The sequence below is a fragment of the Trichechus manatus genome, unplaced genomic scaffold, assembly GCF_000243295.1.
Source record: "Trichechus manatus latirostris isolate Lorelei unplaced genomic scaffold, TriManLat1.0 scaffold00014, whole genome shotgun sequence".
Taxonomy (NCBI): Eukaryota; Metazoa; Chordata; class Mammalia; order Sirenia; family Trichechidae; genus Trichechus; species Trichechus manatus.
The window spans coordinates 12,658,533-12,663,518 of record NW_004443950.1 but is presented as its reverse complement, the minus strand read 5'-3'; positions in this window follow the sequence as shown (position 1 = coordinate 12,663,518).

Below are 4,986 nucleotides of genomic sequence, written 5' to 3'. Positions count from 1 at the left end.
GGCTGAAAGAATCCCTGAAACTATTGTCCTGAGAGAATCTTCTAAATGTAAACTAGGCAGCAAGGGAGAATGAAGAAAACAAGATACAAGGAAAAGATTAGTCCAAAGGACTAATGGACCACAACTACCACGGCCTACCAGACTGAGTCCAGTACAACTAGATGGTGTCCGGCTACCACCACTGACTACTCTGACCGGGATCACAACAGAGGGTCCCGGACAGAGCTGGAGAAAAATGTAGAACAAAAATTCTAACTCACTAAAAAGACCAGATTTACTGGCCTGACAGAGACGGGAGAAACCCTGAGAGTATGGCCCCCGGACACCATATTAGCTCAGTAATGAAGTCACTCCTGAGGTTCACCATTCAGCCAAAGATTAGACAGCCCCATAAAACAAAATGAGACTAATGGGGCACAACACTCCAGGGACAAGGACCAGAAGCCAGGAGGGGACAGGAAAGCTGGTAATAGGGAACCCAAGGTCGAGAAGGGAGAGTGTTGACATGTTGTGGGGTTGTTAACCCATGTCATAAAACAATATGTGTACTTTTTAATGAGAAATTATTTGTTCTGTAAACCTTCATCTAAGGTACAATAGAAACGTATTAAAGAAAAACCTTAAACTAAAAATATCCCCTGAAGTTTTTTTAAAACCAAACGATTGTTATTGCTAGATGCCGTCGAGTCAATTGTGACTCATTGCGACCCTATTTACAACAGAATGAAACACTGCCCAGTCCTGCACCATCCTCACAATCTTTTCTATGCTTGGTTAATAGCTTAGCTTAACTAGTAAAAATGGTCTGCCTTGAGCGTTATGCTCTTTTAAGAACTATCTATAAGGGATCAACGTGACAACAGCAACCTGAAAGATTAGATAGGAATTTTAGGGGGCTATGAATTTATGTTAATGAGGGAGGAACAACTCAGAAAAAGAGAGAATTGTTGCACAACTCGAAGAATGTAATCAGTGTCACTGAATTGTATATGTAGAAGCGGTTGAATTGGGGTAGTCTTTGCTGTGTATATTCTCAACAACAAAATAAATTTTAAAAAAGGTTAATCAATGCTATTATATTGAGTAAATTACATTTAAATAGATAAAAGAAAGATGACATAGTATATTACATATTTAGAGAACTTTTCAAACTCCTTTTACCTATTAACCTAATTTTTCTGAATAATGAAGTTACTGTTGCTTGGAAAAAAAAAAAAGCAAGAGGACAGTGTCTTAGGAAAGCAAAAATGACAGATGGCCAGCACTTCTCCCAAGTTCCCATCTTCTTCTGCTTGGTGTCCCACAGTGATGTACTCCTTCTTCATCAGTACAAACTATCTATCTGCTGCTGTACCCAGCACCTGGAAAACCACCCATTCAAGATTTGCTGACTGAATGAATGAAAAAAATTCATGCCATTATCCTGGGGTCTACTAATTATAGTCAGTTTACATCTATATTAACAAAAAACAAACCAGTTCCTCTTGAGTCAATTCCAACTCATGGCGACCCCAAAGTAGAGCTGTGCTCCACAGGATTTCCATGGCTGACTTTCCGAAGTAGATCACCAGGCCTTTCTTCTGAGGCACCTCTGGGTGGACTTGAACCACTAACCTTTCAGTTAGCAGCCAAGCACTTAACCCTTTGTGCCACCAGGGCTCCTTACATCTGTATTAGAATTGGCTAAAAGATGCTGCAGGAACAAACTTATCCCCAAATGTTAGTGGTTTGTTATGTACAAGATTGTGTTTCACTTATAAAGTCTGCAGTGGGTCTGGTTGCTTTTGTTTTGTGCCTCTGCCACAACAACATGGGGCTCCTCGGGTGACCATGGCAGGGAAAGAGAGAGTAGAGGGGTGCTCAGGGGCCCGGGGGTGTGTTTCATGTGCGCACCAAGTCAATTACCACTAGATAAGCCTATGTTCTCCTAGAACCTGGGCCTGGGCACTGCTGGGCACTGCCCTGCTCTTGGGCACCGAGGCCCCTCTCTCTCACTGGGTGCTGCTTCTGCAACTGCTACCATCTCTAAGTGGGCGCCACAGTGTGCCAAGCGCCTACACTGCACACCCAGGCCCTTGGAGTGCCAAAGCTACACAGGTTCCAAAAAGATGCAGTCAAAGCTGCCCTCTGACTGGGGAGCCCCAAAGCTGTGCTGCTTAGAACCCCAGTATCTCACAAAGCCTTTTGGGAAAAGTGGGCAAGTGACATCAATGAGCAAAACTGAGTGAAGTTGAGTCACATGGAAGGCAATAGAGAGTGGTGGGGACTGGGGCAAACCCAAGAACAGGCTCCATCTAAAAGGGCAGCCTCTACTTAGCTTCAGCTAACTGCGGCCATATGCAAATTGGCACTCAGTATTGCCAGATCTTAGGGAATTTTTTTAAAGAAAATCAGGATTTTACATGAAGTTTCCCAAGTTTCAAAATGCTGTTCAGGCTGGATTCAGCCCACAGGCCACGAGTTTGCAATCCCTGCTTTAGTGAGACAACTTTTTCCGTTTTCACTCCCAGCTCTCAGTCTCCAACTTGGCTCTACGGCTATCCACAGGACATGGAGGGGAGCCAGATGAGGCTGGGCCAGGAGGCAACCCATCCCCCACATCCCACTGACCTCAAACTTACCCTCCCCTCAACAGCCAAGGCTTCTCACTGGGTCAGGCAGATGGACTTAGCTCCCTCCCTTGGGGCAAGGTCTCCCCAGGGGCTCCTTCCAGACTGACTTCTGGCAGGCGAGCAGCACCCACCTGCCAGACAGCCTGTATTTGTCCCAAGCCCACTAAGACTCAAGCTGCAGAGGCTCTTCCGGCCCTTAAGATAAAAGCCAGACTCATCACCATCACCTCTGAGACCCTCCTCAGGCGACTGTTGCTGACCCTTTCAGCCCCAGGTCCTTGTTCCTCATGCTGGTCCCTGCTGATGCCCCTGTCCCATCCCTTCCTTCCCAGGCTGCTCTCTGCTAACCCCTCCAGCCCCTCTCCCTTCCCCCCTCCCCGGACTAGCCCCTGCTGCTCACCCCTCCAGTCCCATCTCTTCACCTTTTCAGACAGAAGGAACTTCCTTCTCCAGTGTGTCTTGCTGTCTTTCAACTCTAGGCCTTCATATATGTTGCTCCCTAGACTGTTCCTGAAGCAGCCCTGGTGGCACAGTGGTTAAGCACTCAGCAGCTAACCATAAGGTCTGTGGTTCAAGCCCACCAACTGCTCCCGGAAGATGTGGCAATCTGCTTGTAAAGATTATTTTGTTGTTAGGTGCCCTTGAGTCGGTTTCAACTCATAGCGATTCTACGTGCAACAGAATGAAATACTGCCCAGTCCTACACCATCCTCATAATCTTTGCTATGCTTGAGCCCATCATTGTAGCCACTGTGTCAGTCCATCTCATCGAGGGGCTTCCTCTTTTTTGCTGACCCTCTACCTTACCAAGCATGATGTCCTTCTCCAGGGATTGGTCCCTCCTGATAACATGCCCAAAGTACGTGATAAACCCCATGGGACAGTTCTACTGTGGCCTATAGGGTTGCTATGAGTTGGAATCAACTCGACGGCACATAACAACAACATCCAGGCTGTCCCTGAGCAGGCAGGGGAGGTTCAGTGGTAGAATTCTAGCCTTCTATGCAGGAGATCCGGGTTTGATTCCCAGCCAATGCACAACAGGCACAGCTACCACCAATCTGTCAGTGGAGGTTTGCATGTTGTTATGATGCTGAACAGGCTTCAACAGAGCTTGCAGACAAAGACAGACTAGGAAGAAAGACCTGGCAATCTACTTACAAAAATCAGCCAATGAAAACCCTATGGATAGCAACAGGCCCTGATCCTGTTGTGAATGGAGTGGCCATGAGCCAGGGCTACTAACAGCAACAGATTGTTCCTGAAACATGCCCAAACCCACTGCCTTCCAGTTGATTCTGACTCATAGTGATCCTAGAGGACTGAGTAGAACAGCCCCAAGGGGTTTCCAAGGCTGTAATCTTTTCTGAAGCAGACTGCGACATCTTTCTGCCACAGAGTGGCTGGTGAGTTGGAAACACCAACCCTTCAGTTAGCAGCAGAGTGCTTAACCACTGCCCAACCGGGGCTCCTCGTGCCTGAAACGCCCCCTCCCCCAAACACTCCCACCTCTTTTCTGGTCGAAGCTCAGAAGTCAGTTGTTTCAGGAAGCCCTCCCAGACTATCTATGGTAGTTTAGAAGCTAAGGCCAGGTGCTCCCATAGCCTGCTAGGTTCCCATCACAGCTTGTTATCACTTACTTAATTGTCTGTCTTTTCGGAGAAAAAGGGGGAAGGGGCCCTCCTCTGGGACAGGAACCAAGGCTGCTGTGCTCCCCTCATATATCTAGCATCTAGCACTATGCCTGAGACAAGTAAATGCTTACATGTTTTCAGAAGGAATGAAGAAAGGAAGGGAGGGAGGAAGGGGAAGAAGAATGGAAGGAAGGAGCGGGAAAGAAGGCAGAGCGGGAAGGAGGTAAGAGTGGAAGGAAGCAAGCGGGGACCCTCCACTTTGTTTCCGTCTTTGTCTCTTTCCATCTCTGTCCTCTCTGTCTCCACCTCCAAACAGCTAAATTCTCTGTTTCTGATAGTCTCTCGGTTTGCTTGATGCCTCTGATCATCTGTTTTTGATCATCCCTCCCCATCCCTGACCCATGTCCCTGAGGAGAGCCTAGTGTCCTGGTCGGCGGGAGTCCCTCCCAGAACCGCTGCTTTCCAACCTCAGGACGTCAAGGGTCTAGAGCGGTCGCACCAGAAGATTCCCTGTCACAAGTCCCTGAAATTTTCGGGGAGACGAGGGGAGCAAGGGGAACAAACGCGCGCCCAGATGGTGACCTCGGGCCTGGGCAGCCTGCGGCGGGGGAAAAGGGGTGGAGAAACAGGAGAAGGGCGAGTGGGGTGGGGGGAGGCGGGAGGGGCGGGCCCAAGCGCGCCCCCCGCCCTCCCAGCCCCGCCGGCCACATCTGGCGGCCGCCTTCCCTTGTTTCCGCAGC